We start from the raw sequence: 21,113 nt of genomic DNA on the forward strand, positions 1-21,113 counted from the left end.
CACCCAGCAACCCTAGAGCATAGGCACCATTACTATTCTGATTATACAGATGAGGAAACCAAGCATCCAGAGGCTAGAAGTGGGGTTTAAATGGGGATGGTTTGACTACAGATCCAGGCTTTTCAAAATACTATTCTATGCTGCACCCTGATATTAATAACTAGCAAACAGGGCTTAGTGAGTCTTTTTCCCCTTTACTTGAGACAAATACAACTTTAGAAAACAGAAATTCTCTTACAAATTTATCCTAAGAAAATAGGCCAGGCACAGTGGCTCACACCTGTAATACCAGGACTTTGAGAGGCTGAGGCAGGTGGATTACCTGAGGTCAGGAGTTCAGGACCAACCTAGCCAATATGGTGAAACCCCATCACTGCTAAAAAATACAAAAATTAGCCGGACGTGGTGGTGGGTGCCTGTAATCCCAGCTACTCAGGAGGTTGAGACAGGAGAATCACTTGAACCTGGGAGGTACAGGTTGCAGTGAGCTGAGATCATGCCATTGTACACCAGCCTGGGTGACAAGAGCAAAAATGCGTCTCAAAAATTAAAAAATAAAAAAATTATTCTAAGTAAATAATAGATGAGCACAGAGTTAGTTAAAGTATGCTCATCACTACTAAAGAATGTTTATTTTTATTTATTTATTATTTTTTAAGCTCGGGAGTACATATGCACATTTGTTACATAGGTAAACATGTACTGTGGTGGTCTGCTGTATCTATCAACTCATCGCCTAAGTATTAAGCCCAGCATGTTTATTTTTAAAAGTTGTTTTAATATCCTACAACTGTATCATACAGCCATAAAGTAGTGGTTATAAAATAACATTAAATGACATAGGAAATATTCATGATATGTGAAATGGAAAGCAAGTTTCACCTGTTCAATGTGATCAATTGTTAAAATACATATATGCCCAGAAAAAAAGACTGCATAGGGGGTGGAGGGAGCCGGGAGGAGGCACTCCTGGCCTCAGTGGGATGCCTGCCCCTTAACCTGTACAGGGTGGCTGGGGCTTTGTATTTTTGGATTTTTTTTTTTTGTAGTTTTGTAAAAACATGTGTTTTATTCAGTACAAAAGAAACAATAGAAATGGAAGTTATCGAAACAGTACTCCTTTTACAACAGACAACTTGTCTTTGTTTACTCATCCGAGGTTTTCCTCCTTGTGCATAATACTTCCATTAATGAAGATAACGCATTCCTACCACACATTGCATTCTCAGAAGCTTCATGGCCGGGCTTTCCCTCTGTGTGGCTGCTATAGGGCGCCTTCCCCCCAAACCCCTTACTCTGAATTTAGCGCTTTCCCTATAAAAGATCTCTCCTTTCTTGGTGGGAGCGGGGGGCCAATTTTAAAAAAAGAACAGGCAAACAGAATATGTGTTTCTCAAAGAGGATGGGCATCTGTTCCTTGCTAGTTAAAATAATTAAAACACTGATCTTTAATGTGGCACAGAGGTAAAGGATGGGTTGTTAGAATGAGGCATGTTAACAGCCACCCTGCCATAATAAGAAAATCGGACACTATTTTGTCTGAATTTAACTGGAAATCTCATCAGCCTTCTTCTGTGACCCTAACTACAAATGTTACCTTTATGGTTAGAGAGTCCTGGAGTGCACTAACCTATAAAACAGATAAATTAGAGGAAGTGTTTCTGCATCACACACAAAAAGATGCTTTGCTTTACAAAAGATTCACCTCAGGGTCTCTTGACTATATGGACCCTTGTGAGCAGCTGTTGAGTTGTTTACAGGTCATTAAGTATTTGGCTGAAAGTTGGGTTAAGGCCAGGGTGGGCTGCAGAGCTGGGCCCACTATGAACTACAACAGATCAATCAAACGTGGAAACAGCTTTCCAGGGGAAATTTCACCCTTCTTTTCTGTCTGTGCCTGGGAAGGAACTGCTAGGGAGCCAAGAAAAGACAGGCAGATTAGCAAGAAAGTAATTTGGGGGCATTTCTGAAAAAAACTACAGTGTGTGCATGTATAGGGGGTGGAGGGAGCAGGGAGGAAGGCGCTCCTGGCCTCAGTGGGATGCCTGTCCCTTAGGCTGTACTTGGCGGCTGGGGCTTTGTTGCTCCCAGCAGGACTGCAGTGGGAGGAACCACGAATCACAGATCCCTGTCAATGTTTGTCTCTGCTGTGGCAGCTTTGGGACAGGACCTCTTGTTTTGCAGACTCCAAAATTGTCCCTAAGAGATGTCTTAAACAGAGGAGAACCCCAAGGAAGAGTTGTCACTGGGGCTGTCTAACCTCTACTGTAATTAACAGGCCCCAAAGAAATCTGTATCTCTATTAACTGATGGACTCAAAGACTATTAAAAATAGAAATAAGATCTACTCAGTTTAACTTATCTCCTTTCCTCAAAATTCTATGCCAGCTGTTTTCTCCTGAACAAATTACAGAGCTGGGTCTCTCTGTCTGAGGTCTCCTAACGTGCAGGAAGGTTTAACTATTCAATCATTGCTTTTCTGTTTCATGTAATGAAAAATTTAATTTTTCTGGCAGTTATTGATCTGGTGTCAGTTCTTTATTCTACAGGTCATGATTTATGGCCAGACTGTGCGACGTGCATTGACCCAAGGCTTTTAATGCTCCTTTACAGCATTTCTTTTCCTGCTAGTCTGAGAATCAGAGCCAGCTCAGGATTCACTTTCTGACCAACAGTAGCATCATTTTTAGTGGCATGTAAGGGAGTCAACTGTAACCTCCCTTTGGCTGTAACTGGTACCCAAACTATTTGGTACCAGCTCCAAATCCAAGGTACCTACTTTGGCCAACAGAAGATCAGGATCATTTCTACATACTGATTATACAGCACCACTTTCAGATTTCAGGAGTGGCCGCTAAAAGCAGTTGAACCCATTGACCAATTATAGCCTAGAAGGACAGCTAAATAGTAATTATGTCAAACCAAACTCCTTTGTCAGATATCCATATAAATGGATAATACCAAACAGTTTTATTTAAAAGATTTCCTCCCTTCAGTTATATAGGACTTCATCTTTGAGCTGAATTATCTTGGAACAAAGCCAGACTGTGGTCCTATTCAAAATCAAACATGATTCAGGAATTAGATTAAGACTTCTCTAGAGGAGAAAGAAACAGGCATTTGGGTAACCTCTTTCCTCAAAATACTCCAGGTCAAAGTCTGTCCTTTTCTGCATTTTTTTAATGAGGCAGAATTTGGGGAATTCAATTAAGTATTTATTTAGATTCTTTAAGAGATGAAGAGCTCAGAAACGAGAAAATCCCCTACGTTGTCTGGGGCTACTCCTGAGTTTATTCTTCATTATATTACTCCAGATCCTTTGTGTAGGTATTCTTTAGACAAATTTCTTAAGAGCTTAAATTCTCCTTTTAAAAAACTTTTAAAGTTTTTCTTTTGTGATAAACCTTGATCTTTGAGGGCTTTACAGCTGGCCATATTTCCTACCTTGTCTTGGCAGATAGAAAGCACAGTGTCTGGGGAGAGAGACTGGGTAGCTAAAAGAAAAGGTGGCAGGGAAACTTTTCACCATATACGCACTTTACCTCTTGGATTTGGAAACTTACGCATGTATTATCTATCCAGAAAATTAATAAAATTTAAGTAGGAATTTCATGGCATGTTGGCAACTTACAAGACTGTCCTTTATTCTGCCATTATTTCCTTCCCATTTTTTGTTGAGAATGATTAGGCTTTGCTTTGTTTACCTTTATAATATCCTTACTTGGCAAATTAAAAGTTAGCAACCCTATGTTATCCCTCTGCACTCTTTACTACTTGACTTTTGTCTTTGAATCTAGGTTTCAGGCTTAGACTCTGATTGTATCAATGCCTTTAAAAAAAAAAACAACAACACATAGAGACAGGGTCTCACTCTGTTACCCAGACTGGAGTGCAGTCAGAGTATTGCTATGTTGCCCAGGCTGGCCTCAAACTCCTGACCTCAAGGAATCCTCCCACCTTGGCCTTCCAAAGTGCTGAGATTACAGGCATGAGTCACCATACCTGGCCTTTATCAGTACCTTTCATTAGAAACTGCCTCATTTTTTTTTTATTAGGCTACAAATAAACATGCAAATACATGCACACACAAACACGCTCTAGTGCTGAAAGTTCCTATTCCTATCCCCTTACATGGTGAATGAGGAATATGCTACTGTTACCAAGCCCTGTTAACGGTGGCCCAGGCCCTAGATCCCAGGTCTCCATAATTCCCAGTCCATTGCTCTTTCCATTAACATTAAAAGTACATTTCAAATCAATCCGAAACATGATTTGATTTCTAAAAATACCATTGCATACTAGGTGGGAAAACCTCACAACTGCAAAAGCAAGTTATCTCCAAGAAGTAATTTTCATCTTTATAAGAAAAACAAATGAGCCCAGATATATTTTTTTCTTTAGCAGTGCTATTTATATTCAGCAACCCATGTTACTCTGAGAAAAGGACGTTAGTATAGTCACTTTCTGCTCTGTTGGCTCCTTCCTTCCCATCTCCGAAAGCTAAAATATAAACTCCTTAGCACAGCATCCAGCGTTCTTTAGATTTGTACTTTCTCCTCTCTCTACCACGTCAAACTACTTTTGGGTTCCTAAATATACCATTTCCCCTCACGTTTTCATGAGTGGGCACATGCTGCCCCTCTACCCAGGACATCTTTTTCCATCAAAACCATCCCTCCCACAATAATTCTTTCATAAAGGCTCAATGTCACTTCCTCCAAAAGGCTTGCCTGGCCTCACAGATATCATTAGTTACCCCTTCCTTTGTGCTCCCATTGACACTTTGGAGATACCTCTTTAAACACTTATCTCACCATTCACCATTCCTGGAATATTTGCCTTCCTAATAAAACTGCAAACTCAAGAACAGCACAGCTATATTTCCTGCAATTGTCTTCCCATTGTCTACCTAGCATTGTGCTCAGCATACAGTAGGTGATCAATAAATGTCCTCAGAAGGAAGAGTGAGGAGGAGGAAGAAAGGCCATCCATCAGTTGAGATGCAGAGTAAAAGCTCTCCCGCAAGTTCCCCTTTGGATTGTAGTCAAGGAAAAAAATGTTTTCACCTTGGCTAGTGGCCCAGAAATAACTGCCTAAAAAGAGCCTTTATAGAAACCATGCAGCCCAGGCCTTGAGTAAGGAAGCAGGTAGGCACACTCTTTGCTGCCTTATTCTCTTCTTCATATTGAGGCACGTGCCAGCAGAACATTCTCTTTGCCCTGCACAAAGGCAGAGAAGCCTGCCTGATTAGCCTATAGTATGGAGCGACATACAGAATGACTTGGGCCATGCTTACATAATAGTTATTATACACAAAACTGAGAACGGTGACTTATCAGCTCATGGTGTATGCTGCTAATCCATTTTGCCACTCATTCCCTAGTCTCTTGAACTTTACTTAAACACCAGTTTCTCCAACTGGGAAGGGACAAAAGGAAAAAAGGAAGTCTGACAGCTGAGCTCTAATCCCCACTGTGCCATGTAACTGTGAGCGCATTTTCTCTCTTTGAGAAGTCTCTGTTTCTGCTTCTGTAAAACGACATGCTTGTACTAATGGTCCCCCACAGCTCTTCTAGATCTAAAAACTATGATTTTGTGAAAGAGCATATCAAGATATGGAATTATACACTGAAACAATATTACAGTGATCAGCCAATATTCATTACATTTAGTTTACATGCAGGCACAGTACCAGGTGCACAGGTGTATGTGAGGGATATAAAAAAATGTCTAGGAAATGAACCCTGCCCTCCGTGGGCCCACAACCTAATCAGAGCTTTAAAACACAAGAGAAACATGTCAAGTGTTACGAGCAGATGTGCAAAGTGCCAGGTGAACGGGAGAGATGATAAAAACTTAGACACCACATAGCCAATATATTAGAAAACCTCACTCAGAATAAGGAGAGAATGAACCACTGAAATGACAAGAATGTGGCTAGTTTCCCCATCCTTTGATGCTCATAAATCAGTGAAGAAAATAGCCATGGCTTTCTGTTAGATATTTTAAATCAATGGCAGCCTCTACTTTTAAAAGAGGGAAGAAAAGAAAATGTAGTCTTCTGTTATTAACCCTTTGTTTGCTAATAAAAATAATATTTATAATAATAAAAAACCTGCTAAGTGCCAGTCTCTGAATCCACTGATGAGCGGTTGCCCTATGCAAACGCGTTTGACTTAGATCAGTTTTCAACGACTTTGCCTCTTTGGAGGGTGCTCCCTGACAGCCACACCCACCTCAATTCTGGGGAAAAATGGTATCAAGACCTTTCCACCATGATTGTAACAAGAGCTTCATTTCCTCTGGCTGTGTTTTGAGAGTTACTCCTCCTTTCTCTTCCTTTTCCCCCCAACGCTGTCACCCACACACCTCTCCTGATTCCTGCAAAGTGAATCAGTGAGTAAAGATATAAACATCCCACATTCTTGTTTCTCTCAGGCCCTGCTGACAGTCTTGCCTGCCTGTTTTAACCTATTTAACCAGACAGTAGAGTAAGAAAACTATAGCTGCTTACAGGCAAATCCGAATTTCAGCTTAGAGGAGATTTCATACAACTTGCAAATGCAGAAGGTCAAGTGCCAGGCACAAGTATAGGCTCGGATCTCACATCTTGAGTCATTCATTTGGGGAAAATTTATTCCCGATTCTTTGACTTCATTTTAGCTTCTTATCTCCATGGGCTTTTTTTTTCAGTTCTCATATTAAATTATTCTGCTTTGGTGGCTGAAATAGTACTTTTTAGCAAGAGTGGGTTGGAACTCTATAAAAAGGATTAAGTGTGGTGATTTGTGTGTTTCTCTCTAAGGCTCCTTAAACTTCATTATTTTACAATGTAGAAAGTAAATTAAAAGAGAAATTTCCTGTCAGATAACTAATCCTAAAAATTAAAATATTGCCATTTGATTATTGTTTTAGTCTCCCATTTGCTTTTTAAACTAATGGGGTTAGTAAACCAATTTCCTTTATACATTTAACTCAATCACATCTTGAGTGACATATTATTTTGCTAATGCTTTAGGACAGTAATGTAGAGGAGAATGTTTTCTAGTCACATGGTTAGCAAACGAACATAAAAGACTAATTTCTAGCCCATCAATGACTCTCATTCACCAGAAAACCACATCCTGGTGACAGTGGTGCTAGCCTGGGCACCAGTTCCCAGGAGCTCAAAAATGAGAGCTGCTTCAACCTGCTCCTAACTCCTTCCTAGCATCCAGTGCTATATCTGGATTTTCAGAGTCGGTGAACAAAGCCAACAATATATATTTGCTCATGAAATGGCGTGTAGCCACCAATGCAGTTTCCCCCTCCCCATCTTAAACTCCAGAAGAAAATGGAGTGTAAATATAGTCATCTCTATTTGAAAGCCTTTTATGCTTACAACCCATAATCACTATTGAGCATGCCACTTTTTTCTTATGCTTTCTTGAGTTTTGTTTTACTTTAATGCCTCACAAACCCTGAGCTCGGGCTGGGAGCTGTCGTCGGGGGTAGGAGTGTGCCTAGGAGGGTGGAACTTTTTAAATCAATCCTCTGGGACTTCTACCCCAGCAGCAGCACCAGTGAGAAGAAAAGCTAATGTGATCACTCCCTGTAAGTCGTACTTGAAGATATTAATGGAACATCACGGGCTATCTATAGGAGATCTTCAGGCCTGGGGTCAAAAGTAGCAGGATAAGCAACATTCTGAAGCAGGTGCTGCTACTTTTTATAGAAAAAAAAGAATATATAGTAAAATCTGAGATCCAGAGTTTCAGAGGTAGAAGAATGATTTTAGTCCTCCTTCAGTGACTCAACTACAAGTCCCAGAGTTATTTTTATATGAAAAAAGACAAAAGCACTGTTTAACCCAAGATATTTCCTGAAAGGACATTAGAAGCCAGCATGTCACTCAATCTTAAGTTTTTATAAGCTCCCAAAGTAGATAAATTAGTCTTGAGTGTGTCTACATTGCACCAAGAAGATCTGAAAAAAAATAAGATTGGTAGCTTCGAGGAAAAAGGAGACTTACTTTTCCTTTTCCTCTCTTTTTCCCAAACTCACAGGTATGTGAGATCAATATTGTGGGTTTGAAGTATAAACAAGAAAGCCAGAGTCAGAGAACCAAAACCAATCTCTTCTCCCGTCTCAGCCCCTCCGTTTTGCTGCTAGAGGTCTGAAATTTATCTTGTTTCCAAAAGTTGGGTATCTGCTATGGAGCTCCTTCAAGCCACAGCTATGCCCCCAATCACATGTAGACACCACTGGATTTCACATTGCTTCCTAATTTGGCCACTGGGACTCTGGGCCACACTTGAAGCTTAGCTCCATTGGTTGAACCAACAACCTAACATTTCCTCTTTCTGGGAGGTTAGACTCTGCCCCTAACCTCTAGTTGCTGCTTCACCTGGCCCACTGCCTCCCCATCCTAAGGCTGACTCTACTGCCCAAGTATATGGCCCTGACCTCCTTCACACTGTGAACCACGCTAGGCTTGGCTGGATCACCTTAGACTATGGGCTGGCCAGCCCAACCTGCCCCCTCCTCACTCCTTTCTCCCCACCTGCCCTCCATTAAGGTCCCAGTATCTATCTACCTTTCAAGGGATACTGAGCACCTACTCTGTTGTAGTCACTGTGCCAGGCACTGGAGTCGCAACATTGACTTAGGCAGCATTCTGCCTTCAAGGGACAAACTAATGGAAAAGGCAGCAAATCACAGATTATAAAGATTGCTGTGACAAAGGAATGAACCCTGACCGAGTGTCCTCCCTCCACTCATCTTTGAGCAGGAAATAGCCTTCAATTTTTGCATATGTACTAAGTAAACTCAGTTTTTATATGAGATTATCAACTCAGCTCAGTTGACTGTGAAAATATATAATTTCTTTTTTAATGAACCACACGCAATATTTGAGTATTGCCCAATTATTGTAATTTCAAGATCACTGCTGGCCTTCCTCCTAAAAGCCTGGTGAAAGCATATTTGTGGAGGATTGCCCGAAGGAAGTGCAGATCAGCTTGGTCTGCTTTACAGAACTACTATAAACTGCTGAATCCTCCTGGGGTCCCCAAAGCCCGCCCATCAGATCCTTTGAGGGCCTCCCTCAAACTTTTTAGAGATGGGAGTCTAGGGCTGTATGGAGCACCGTTTGCTCTGGGCAGTTTAAAACTTAGAAGAGTGCTGGTACCCTCTTCTTGAAGGGCCTCTTCTTTGGACTCATCAACACTTTCTCACTGAGTACTTCCTGTCTCTTTGGCTTCTTCTTTTAGTCAGTTTTGAAGATTACATTCTCTGGTCATGCAAACAGAGCTCCTTATCTTCTCCCCAGAAAAAATGAAGTAATTAAATTGCTCTTCTATAAAGTAAATTTGATTGAATTCATGGATGTTCTGAGAAACATCCCCAAGAAACTCATTGTGAGTGCTCTGTGAGGATATTGTTCTTTGTTTCTCTAGAGCCTTCTTCATGTGGACCTGGGGTGCAGGTGATTCTTTCTGCTCTTCGATTTACCAGTAGTCATGCTGTTCCTAAGAACAGGATTGTTTTAATTTAGATACCTTTTCGACTGTGTAAGAATTATGTAACCATTGTCACATTGGCTGCTAGAAATCTGAAAACTAAATTGTGTCTCACTCTTCCTGGGATGAATTTTATGAATTTGTCCCATCTTTCATACCTACTTTCAAGTTATGCTAATTTGCTATATGTTATTGGCACATAACAGTAAGTGGACATAAATCTTGTTTGGAATAAAGGAATAACTAATCATAAAAATAAATGATAGAGGAGCAGAAAGTTCAACAGCCTCTAAATTAGCCTCTAAATGTTTGAAGGGTGTACCAAACAGTGCTTCTTAATCTGCAAGTCACTTAAACCCCAAAGTGGCTTAAATGACAACAAAATAGGTAGAGGTTGATCCAGGAGCTCAAAACAATGCCGTCAGATCCTTTTCTCTGGCCATCTCCCCCTTCTATCCTCCTTCATGCTTGCTTAATGCTCAGGCTTAATGTGGTGACAAAAAAAGCGTCTGGAACCTAGACCTTTGTATTCCAGGATGTATGTTTAAAAGACAGAAGAACAAAGCTTACCTTCTGTCTATGAATGTAAAATCCATAAGGGTAGAGACTTTGGCTATTTGGTTTACTGTTGAATTCCCAGCAAGGAGGTGGGAAGGTACGTAAGTGATCAGTAAATACTTGTGGAAGTTGTTGTTATGGGATCACTGAAAGCTCATGCACAAATCCCAGTACCTGACTTAGGTCACATGCCCATCCCTGAACTCATCTTTTAGTCAGGGGATCCAGTGCTCTAATTTTCCGGGTCTGGGTCACCTGATCCTAACACCAACACCAGGGATGAGTCTACAGCTAATCCATGTGCACCGATAGTGGGAGCGGGTGGTTCCCCAAAGGAAATCGGGGGAATTACAAAGAGGGAGAAACAAGCTGGGCAGACAAAACAATAAATAATGCACATCCATGCACTACCAAGAAGGTGACGTTTAAGTCTGATTGTAAAGGATAAGCAGGAGTTAGCTAATAAAGAGGGCAATTATCAGTGGGTATCATTCTAGGTATTTTCAAAGCACAGAGGCACAAACCAGCCTGATGCTTTTGAAGAACCATAAATAGTTTAACATGGTCAGAGCAAACTACTCTACAGAGTAGTAAAAAAATAAGTAAGCCAGAGAAATAGGCACAGTGCAAATATGAAAGACCTTTAGAACTAATCCAAGGAGTGTGTACTCTGTCCTGAAAGCCCTGAAGAGCATGGGTAGGATTTTCAGCCAGGAGCATGCCTGAAAGCCAGGCCCTTGCAGATCATTCCAAGATCAACACTGATTCACCCTGCAAACACTGGGTGGGGCTGGGTCTGTAGGTCAAAGAAAGGAGTCCCAGAGGTGGATGAACAAGAGACACAGAGAGCAGAAAGCAAGCAAATCCTAGGAATCAAACAGACCTGGAAATCAAAGACTGCCAACATGTCAAATTGTTGCTTGTTTTAAGTCTCAAGCTTGTGGCCCACACTGTTGTGAATTCTTCATCTAAATATGAAAATCCTCTTTAGTGAACCAGGACACATTCAGAGCATTACATGTTTGGGTATTGCGCTACTTTGCTGGGGCTGCCATAATAAAGTACCACAGACTAGGTGGCTGAAACAACTGAAATTTATTGTCTTCCAGTTGTGCAGGTGAAAAGTCTGACATCAAGGTGTGGGTAGGGTTGGTTCCTTCCAAGAGCTGTGAGGAAGAATCTGTTCTGTGCCTCTCCCCTGGCTTCCTCTGGTAATTTGTTGGCAATCAGTGATGTTCCTTGTCTTCAGAAGCATCACCATGATCTCTGCCTTCACCTCTCCATGGTGTTCTCCCTGTGTGCATGTCTGTCTCCAAATTCTGCTCCCCACCTCTTTTTGAGATAGGGTCTCACTGTATTGCCCAGACTAGAGTGCAGGGGCACCTTAACGACTCACCACAGCCTTGATGTCCTGGGCTCAAGTGATTGTCCTGCCTCAGCCTTCCAGTAGCTGGGAATATAGGTGGGTGCCCGTGCCACCACCACACCTGACTAATTCTTTCTTTCTTTCCTTTCTTTTTTTTCTTTCTTTGTTTTTTTTTTTTTTTTTGAGAAACAAGATCTCCCTCTGTTGCCCAGGCTCATCTCAAAGTCCTGGGCTTAAGTGATTCTCCCACCTCAGCTTCCCAAAGTGTTGGGATTATAGGCATGAGTCACTATGCCTGATCCAAGTTTCCCCTTTTTATAAGAATGAAAGTCATAATTGGATTAGGACTGATCTTAGTGACCTCATTTTAACTTGATTAACTCTGCAAAGACCTTATCTCCAAATAAGGTTGCATTGTGAGGTGCTGCAGGTAAGGACTTCAACATGAATTTTTGGAGGACACAATTCAACACATAAGAATGTTATTTTTTAAAAGAAGTTACAGTTGGGCTCGGTGGCTCACACCTGTAAATTCTAGCTCTTTGGGAGGCTGAGGCAGGTGGATCACCTGAGGTTAGGAATTCAAGACCAGCCTGGCCAACACGGCGAAACCCCATCTGTACTAAAAATACAAAAACTAGCTGGGCGTGGTGGTGGGCACCTGTAATCCCAGCTACTGGGAAGGCTGAGGCAGGAGAATTGGGAATCCAGGGGCCAGAGTTTGCAGTGAGCCAAGATTGTGCCACTTCACTCCAGCCTGGGTAAAGGAGCAATACTCCATCTCATAGAATAAAATAAAATAGTTACTTAGCCAGGTGCAGTAGTGCGTGCCTGTAGTCTCAGCTACTCAGGAGGCTGAGGCAGTGAAGTGAGCCGTGATCACCACTGCACTCTAGTCTGGGTGACAGAGCAAGGCTGTCTCAGAAAAGAAAAGTAGACATTCCTTAAGTTAACTGATTTTCAAAAGGTAGGACACCATGTTGCTTTGTAAAGACAAAGAAAATAATACCATTAATAAAAGAGACTCAGAAAAAAGAAAAAGAGACCCAGGAGAAACTCAATAGCTCACAATGAAGAATGCTGTTTCAGACTAAATAAAAAATAGTTCTTTTCTAACTCGTGGGAGTTTGCATGGAGGCTGCTGTAGAGAAAGGTGCTTGTGAGAAGGTACTTTTTACAATAACGTTATACAAACGTTCCAGTGATTGAGTCTTTCCTGCAGCATTCAATCTTCCCAAAGGTTCTCTGAGCTGAGTATTATTACCCTCACTTACAAATGAGAAACTAAGCCTAAGGGAGGTTAACTACATTACCCCAGGTTACATTTGGTAAGTGGTGGGGCTGAAATTTGAAATCAGACTGTTCTGATCTCACACCATCACATGCACTGGCCCAAGTAATTTTATGAGACTCCTGGTTGAAGGCCAAGTATTCACCTTTGCATTGGATCCAACAGACAACTTCAAAGGCCAACTCCAGTAAAATGCTGAGGGGCAAGACAGCCTGGTTTACTCTTTCCCAGATTCTCTCAATTACAAATCCACTAGCAGCCTGGCATGGTGACTCAGGCCTGTAATCCCAGCACTTTGGGAGGCCGAGGCCGGTGGATCGCCTGAGGTCAGGAGTTTGAGACCAACCTGGCCAACATGGTGAAACCCCATCTCTACTAAAAATACAAAAATTAACTGGGTGTGGTGGCAGGTGCCTGTAATCCCAGCTACTCGGGAAGCTGAGGCAAGAGAATCGATTGAATCCTGCGGGAAGAGGTTGCAGTGAGCAGAGATGGTGCCACTGCACTCCAGCCTAGGCGACAAGAACAAAACTCCCTCTAAAATAATAATAATAATACCACTAACAAGTGGAATTATTTCAAAAGCACACCCTTGTTTCCTGAGTGATCTGCGCTCAGGAACTCTGCCTGGGTATCTAGAGAGGAGAAAGTATCTACAGTGTGGGGAGATCTGAGGCAGAATTACAGAGCACAGCGCTGAGGCTATTTTCCTGGATTTAGACCGTTTCCTCCTCCATTTGCCTTTATTTCCTTACAACCTCTTTTTCATCGGCTCCATTTTTGCTGAGTATTCCTTTGCTTTATTCCCAACGAAAATCGAAGAGACTTGGTGTTCTGAAAAATTCTGAGACTGGCAGTTTTGATTTTTCTTAAAGGGATAAAAATTGCATCAGTCAACACCTCTCTCCACACACATCCTCATCTTCCTGGAAGACGATACAGTATCCTAGAGCGTCGCGGAGGGGATAAAGCGGTCAAGGAAGCCCTGGCTGTGCAGAGGCACCTGTCAAGTTCGGGTTACCAGCTGCCGCCAGTGTCTGCCCTAGGCAGCCCGGGGAAATAGTGCCCACACGGTGAGACTCCACCGATCCGGAACTGGAGAGAGTGGGGGGTTCCAAGGTTTAGTGTGACACAAATGTCAGGGCAGAACTTTCAAACAGGCTGAGTCTCAGTTCAACGTGGGTGAGTGCGCCAGAGAGGCCAGCTCTGGGAATTGAGCAGACTGAAAACGTGGAGAGTGGTTTAGCCAATGAAAAACTGTCACCGTGATCGGATCGATGCTTTGAACCCGGTTTTAAGTGCCCCACGCCCGCTTGGGTCAGGCTCCGGACATATCGGTGGGCTGAGGTTCTCGCGGGCACGACCCCCACACTGAGTTTTCAGGGAGACGACCAGCGCCGTCGAGGCGGGGAAGGGAACGGACTAGAGGCTGAACTTAGGCTTCTTGCTCTGAAAGATCACTCCGGTTCCGGGGCAGAGACTCAGACCAGCCTGCGGGACTACACGAGATAGGATCGAGTCCAAACCGGTCCTCTGGGCGGCGAGGCGCGCCGTAAGGAATCTAAGCGTTTAATTAACTGCCCCCTTCACACACACCCCAGAGGACAAGGAACTCAAATAGGTACTTCCCCCAAAATCGTTTGATCAGAGGAAATTGGGTTTGCTATCCCCCAGCCCTTCACTCTTCCTGTCTTTCAGTACATCAGGATTGTTGGGGGGGTGGGAAAAGGCATAAAATCGGGGGCGGGGCAGAGGCTCCGAGCGAGGCGCACTTGCGAATCTGGGCCGCGCCCGGGTGAACTTCCCCCTCGCATCACCAGCCTGCTGCTCTGTCCCACCGGCTGCACACGTAGTGGGTCCCAGCCCTGCTAGCAGCCCTTTGCCCCTGCGGCCGGAGCTGGGCCCGACCTCGCTTTCCGGGGCCGCGCTGGGGTACGCGTGGGCGCGCGCTCAGCCGTCTCGATCCCGCGGCGGTGTCCGCTCTCCGCGTTTTCGCTCGTGCCGGGCCCGGCGGCCGAGGGCGGGGTGCGCGGCGGCGCCGCGGCGCGCGGCTCCGGAGCCCGAGCGCACTCCTCCTGCAGCCCCGCTGCCAGCGCCGCCTCCCGCTGCCGCCGCCTGACAGCGCTCCCGGAACATGCCAGCCTCGCGCCGCCTGCGCTGACTTCCCAGAGACGTGCCGCGGCCGGCACGGAGACTTTCTGGGCTCTGGATGGTTCGTGTGCTGCCCACCCTCGCCCACCACTGACGCCGCGGACCGCAGTCCGCAGTCCGCAGCCCCGCGCGGCGCGGAGGACAGTGCAGCCGAGTTCCATCTCCCTCGCGCGAGGTGAGTGGCAGCCCGGATCCCGGCGGGTTCCGCAGAGAGGGCTGCGGCGCGGTGGTGGGGGCCGAGCGCCGCAGGGGCTGGGCCAGGCGCCTTCGCTGGCACCGCCGGGGTCTGTGACACCCAGACTGGGTCGGTGTCGCAGAAAATCAGGGAGAAGGGCGTAATCGGTGTGTTGGGCTGTGTCGACAGGGAAAGCTGATACTCGCTGCAGCTTGGAGAGGGCTTCACAGACGCTCCCCGCAAGACTCCTGTTTGCTGCATCACAAGCAAGTCTTCCCTGGGTTCTCTCCGGAGTGGAAAACGCTCCTGTGGCCAGGGGGTCGGGGCGATGCGGGGCGCCGGGAGGCGAGGGTGCGTTGGCCTGTCCCTGCCGCTTAGGATCGCCTGTCACCTATTGGCGTCCGAAGGGAGGGTCTCGATTCTCCCCTCTCGAGCTGGGTAGAGGGCCTGAGGGGTTTTGGCCGGGGCACATCAACTTCCCACTCTCCTCCACCCCCGCCCCGCGTTGGTGTTTTCTGAATGTAGCAAGGATGTAGGAAAAAATGGGAGCGTCTTCCTCTCTTGAGGCAGAAAAAGTTGAAGAAACTAGGCATGTTCATAATTATTAGGAGCGAGACATAGGATGCAGCAGAATGCTGTTAAATTTTCATTGCCCTCTAAGAAAAACAAACGGCATCGCCAGTGACTATTGGCAGTGCTGTGTTATTCTTGGGACTTTGGGAAAATTGTTCACAGATTGTCTTCAGGAGGCTGAAGAATGAGGTTGGGGGTTGGGGGCAGAGGACGGCTGGCATCATGCTGAGTTCCAGCTTGCCTAAGGAGCGTTCAGGACCACAAGCCCAACACGTTTGGTTGCTGATTTTTAAAAGGGTATCAGCGGCAGAACTGAGGCCATGACCTAGGCGAACACACCACAGGAACCAGTCTAAGGAAAAAAAACAAAACCACCACCACCACCACCACCAACAACAACAACAACAAAAAAAAAAAAAAAAAAAAAAACCACGTAAAAATCTGCCTCTCCTGCAGAGTTCACATGCATTTGTGCTATAAAATGGATGCATGTATATGTGTCTTTGAGGATAAATGTTATGAATGACAAAGCAATGAAATTGTATCTTGTATCTATCCGTTCATACATACAGTGTGGTCTACTGCCTCCTTTTAATCAGTACTTAGGAAGGCTGTGCCTGCAGTTGATGTTATATAATTGACATGGTTCACCATCAGACATTTTTTTTAACGTACTTTTGGAGTAAAAGGAACTTCCATCTGTCTTTTCAGACAGGCCCAAGGTGTAGACGGGTGAGGGTTGCTAATGTTTGCTGTAGTCTGGCTCCAGATGTGTGAGCTCAGCTGTTGCCTGTCACTTAGGTGACAACTGGCCCTTTTCCACTAAGCCTTTGCTGTCTGCATTATCCTTAGTGAAGTGTCAGTGTTCAGCCGCCTTCTATTATCAGGAGTGGACTCTAGCCCCTTGGGAGCCGGCAGCCTTATTTGACCATCCCCAACATTATGTCTGTTTTCAGACTCTAGAAAGGAAAAAAAAAAAAAATCCCATGACAGCAAGATAGATACATTTTGAATTAAGCATCAACTTAATCCAAAGATTCTGCTTTAATCAAGACAGCTCTGTAAGGATGACGCAATATTTGTCAAGCCTTTTCTCTGGAACAATATTTACTCCCACCAGGGGATTTTAAACTTAAATAGCAGCCATTCATCTTGCTGTCTGGCAGAGCCTGGTTCAGTTTGCCTCCAATGTGGTCCTAGCCTTGGTGGCTAGGCTTGGCCTGGGACAGGAATCTGTCATTGTAGCCCAGCTGGAGCCTGAAGAAAGCAAAATACAGCACCTGCTGGTACCAGAGGGCTTCTAAATGCCATCAACTGGTGAGTCAGGAAACGCAGGAGATATTTTACAAGCTCTTCCAGAAATGTTTATACAAAGGATTTAGAGGGTAACAATGCATGTGCTCTACATATTAAAACTGAAAGGTGCTACAAATAAATGGATGTTACCCACAGTTAAGGGTTTGCACACTTGCTGATGAACTTGAAGATCTCCAAGTTTATTAAGTCATGGCTAACACAGTATGAGTCTTTCTTATAAATAAGCCTCAAAAAGAAGGAAGGAAGGAAAAGAGGGAGGCATGGAGAGAGAGAGGGAAGAAGGAAGGAAAAACTGGATAGTTTCTAGAGGTAGACGTATTGATGCAACTGAATGGGCTTAGTAAATTAATTTTTCCATCTTTAATTTGGTACTAATTGGCGAGTTATCACTGAGTGAGCCTGTTGGTTCATGGGTTTTAAAAGAAAAGTGATATATTTTACTAAAGTGACAGATTCAATCAGTTCTGCCAGTAACACCAGTGAAGCTTAAAAAGCTTATTATGTTTTTATAACCAAGGTCCATGGAGCCACTATTTGTCCATGGTGGGGGGTGGTATAATAAGTCAGCTTGAGTCACCCAAATAAAATCTAATATTAGCTAGGGAGAAAAAAAGATCCCCTGTAGGGTTAATAGCTGAACTCTATAGAGTTAGCTGTAGGTAAAAATCTAGTTGTTCCTAATATTCTCTCCTGTGATAATTCCTAAAAGACCAAAAAAGTTAAAATTTGTGGTTTATTTGATTGAGGCTTTTAAAGAGTAAGCTGAAATAGAAGTTTTAAAAGTTGCATCATAATTTCTCTAAAATCTCTTAAATTACTTGAAAGCAAAATACAAAGATTTGAGTGTTATGAGTGATTATCTATAATACTCATGAAATGGAACAAGAATCTTTACATAGCATTTTCTGGTAATTAAGTAACTCTTTTAATGTCCTATACCTATATTTTGGGTTATCTAATATTATGGGAACCAATTTTCAGTAAAGATGATCACTACTTGTATTCTAGTTACTGCAGTTAATTTGCTGGTTAAACTAGTTTATAAAGAGAAAAATTTTTTTTAAACAAAGACAGGAAAGCTACATGCCATGGTGCTTGGCTCTATAGCCCCAGCTACTGGGGAGGATCACTTGAGCCCAAGAGTTCAAGTTCAGCCCTGCCAACACTATGAGACCCTATCTCTGTAGGTGGGGGAAAAAAAGATAATCAAAAAAATCAAAGTGATTCTTACCTGTGCATAGAAATGTTAAAAATAACACTTGACTAGGATGGAATCCACCCCCTTGGAAAAATAGTTGTCTCTTTCATCTCCATGTTATGTAAAATAATATCAACTGTTTAACCCTTATTAGTGAGAGAATATTAAGGCTGTTTAAATCTATGTATAATTATTCCACAATAAAGAGAAGGAGTTAGGAAACCAAAAGGGTTGCTTTTCTGGGTTGCTTGCTCGGTTGGTGTTTTAAGGGACCATTACTTCTTTTTCTTCTGGTCACAGAAGAAAGGATTACGAGACTGCACACCAATATCTTTAGAAGGTTGATGTGAGCAAACAAGTTGAGAGAGGGAAGTACGATATTCTGGGCACCAAGTCCTGCATGTTGCAGTTCCTCGAAATCTCATGCAGCTTATGGAGCCAGCGCTCCAGAACACGGTGCCAAGGACCAAGATGGCATTAAGGAATCTGCAGCAGCCCAGAGCCTCTGATTTCCCCATCTCTGGACACACAGAAGTGTAGTGCCTCATCTGCCCCAGTAACTGGTAACAGCACCTCCTTGTTTATGGTCATGTTGAACTGAAGTGGAGGTTAATTACCTACGTGTTGATTAATGAACATTTTTGAGCAGTGAAAATAGCCTGGCCTAAAATTGCATGCGAAATCTGAGTAAGCCGCTGTTTCCCGCCTTACCCTCTCTTCTGAAGCAGGGATGGTGAATGAGACAAGCTTCACACGTTGGAGCACGCTGATGTCATGACACTTCTGGCGCAGAGATATGATAGGATAATCAGATCACTTTTTTGTATGCCCGAATGACATGATTTTTCCAAGAACCATTCCTGAGCCGCTCGTCCACTGGCATTGACTATTTCCAGTTATGGGGGCTGGGGAGGGTGATCAAACCTCTCAGAATGTAATAATTCTTCTTATGTCTCTGTTTTATGTGCTTGTTTAGGCTAAACTCTAAATGCATTTTGGTTACTTTTGAAAGGACCTCTCCAGAAACAAGAATGATTGCCCAGCCTGAACCGATTAGACCTTTCCAGCCTCATTCTCCTATAAAGAGAGATTTTACATATAAAATAAAAGTAAAAATGTCCACCAGGCAGAAGCCAATGTAAACATTTTAAAACTTATAGCTGAAACTAGCAAGCAGCTATCATTTGCCTTTACTTAACTTTCTCCTGCTCTAAGTTTGATCCTAAGTGAGCCTAAAAGTCAACTGATCAATTCAACAGCAGTTGCATTTTTCTCACTGGTAGATTTGGGGTAAACTCTTGGGAGAGATGCCTTTCATTTCTAGTGGATTACACTTCAGAAAAAAACTTAGGGCTGTGTTATTTCAGTTGTTCTGGTACTGAAGTCATGGACTCCTTTCTAAGAGTTTTGTTCCAGCTGCTGATTTATAGCACCCACCAGCTTCTGCTTTGCGTGTGCTTCCTCTATGTCTTCCTTTTCTCATTGGGTCTCTGGAAGAAAGATCTGTCAGTAACGCAATGAAAATACTGCATTGAGATACAGACCTGTAAGTAGACTCCTCCATGTTGAGCACTCTCACTCAGCTGCCCTTCTTTTATCCGAGGCACAGATCCCCTGGCTTGCAAGTATGGTCTTTGACTTCGGTAACAATTCTGTTTGAAATGTTTCCAATTACACACAATATTGGCGGCATGTAGCAGCTGCATGCCAAAAAGCATTTCGAAGTGTGTTCCAAGAATCAGGCTGTGATTGCCTTTAATTTAAATAAAGGCTATTTGGTTTCCTGTGATTTTTTTTTTATAACCACCTTTCCCCCCATTTTTGTTGCCTTTAAAAAAAAAAAGTCTAATATAAAGTAGCCACCACTTAATATTGGCCCTAGTGTTCTAGGATAGCCATTTGCTTTGAGCAAGCACAACAAACTTTTTAAATAAAGGAATTTTAAAGAAACATTGTATAGGAGCTTGGATTTCCCCAAAGAAGTAAAGGGGACAAGGTTATCTTATAGCATATTGTAAGTAGCTAATGTTTTCAAGTTTGCCATTCTCCCTCTTTAGGAACATATCAATATAATTATCTTTTTAGGTCATTGGAGACCATTTGGTATACTTTTGTTTTTCAGATTCCTGTAGTTTTCTTTTTATGGGTCTATGAAGAAGTGTTATAAAAGAACATTAAAAAGGCAGAGGGATCTCAATAAGAATATTCTTAAAATGAGGAGTGGAGGGGAATCAGCACATAATTTCACAATTTTATAGGAAGTAAACTCTCCAAATTTGCCTCCTCTGTGGGCTGGAAATCTCTGAACACTGAACCCTTTTTTTAAACCTTTTAAAACTGGTAGTTTAAATCTTTTAATAGCTACCAGATATATTTGACTTATTAGATCTGAAAATAAGAAAATATACATTCTCAGGACTTGGAGTGAATGGACAGGTAATAGAACTGGGGAGTTCTGTTTCCAGGACAATTTTGGCCCACCTGAAACATAACACCGAGAGCTAGAGGGTATCCAGTAGGTGAGGTGCTAAGATGGTCCTAATTAAGGTGTTTTCATATAGGCTCTTTCAATCCTGGCAAAAACATCCTACAGAATATAGTGCTTCTTTGGGTCAAACAGTAATTGACTTGCATAAATGCCAACATCTCTTCTGGCATTTTTGGAAATCTTCCATCGTGTAATAAATAGTACTGTTTAATCCAAATTTGTAAATGCCATGTTTTATGTAGCCCCTGTAGAGACAGCTGAAATTAGCCCATGCTGCCAGGGATGATTGAGATCCTGGAGATGAGGTGACTGCCCAAATCCAAAGTACTACCAGTGACTAATGCTATTGGAGGCCTTGGATGAAATCTAGGAGGTGTGAGGTTAAGCTTAGCATAGTATTGTACTGTGAAGAAGTGCCCACCAAATGATACTTAGAGTTTTCCCTTAAATCCACTTTATCCTTGGAAATTGTCTTTCCATTAAGCAAACCTTCTTG

The 21,113-nt window shown here is 43.2% G+C and overlaps 1 protein-coding gene across 3 annotated transcripts in view; it reads left to right on the forward strand.

Annotated features, from left to right (window-relative positions):
- Nucleotides 1-14,781: 14,781 nt before the first annotated feature.
- Nucleotides 14,782-21,113, forward strand: part of PRICKLE1 (prickle planar cell polarity protein 1) — a 125,473-nt gene continuing 119,141 nt past the window's right edge. For 2 of the 3 annotated variants that reach the window (XM_035255770.3, XM_035255767.3), the window contains exon 1: nt 14,782-15,041. The gene's annotated coding sequence lies outside the window, so the exon portion shown is untranslated. Of the gene's footprint in view, nt 15,042-16,775; nt 16,932-21,113 lie in introns of those variants that run through there. The other variant, XM_054238158.2, reaches the window with a different exon arrangement.

The sequence above is a fragment of the Callithrix jacchus genome, chromosome 9 (genome assembly GCF_049354715.1).
Source record: "Callithrix jacchus isolate 240 chromosome 9, calJac240_pri, whole genome shotgun sequence".
NCBI lineage: Eukaryota > Metazoa > Chordata > Mammalia > Primates > Cebidae > Callithrix > Callithrix jacchus.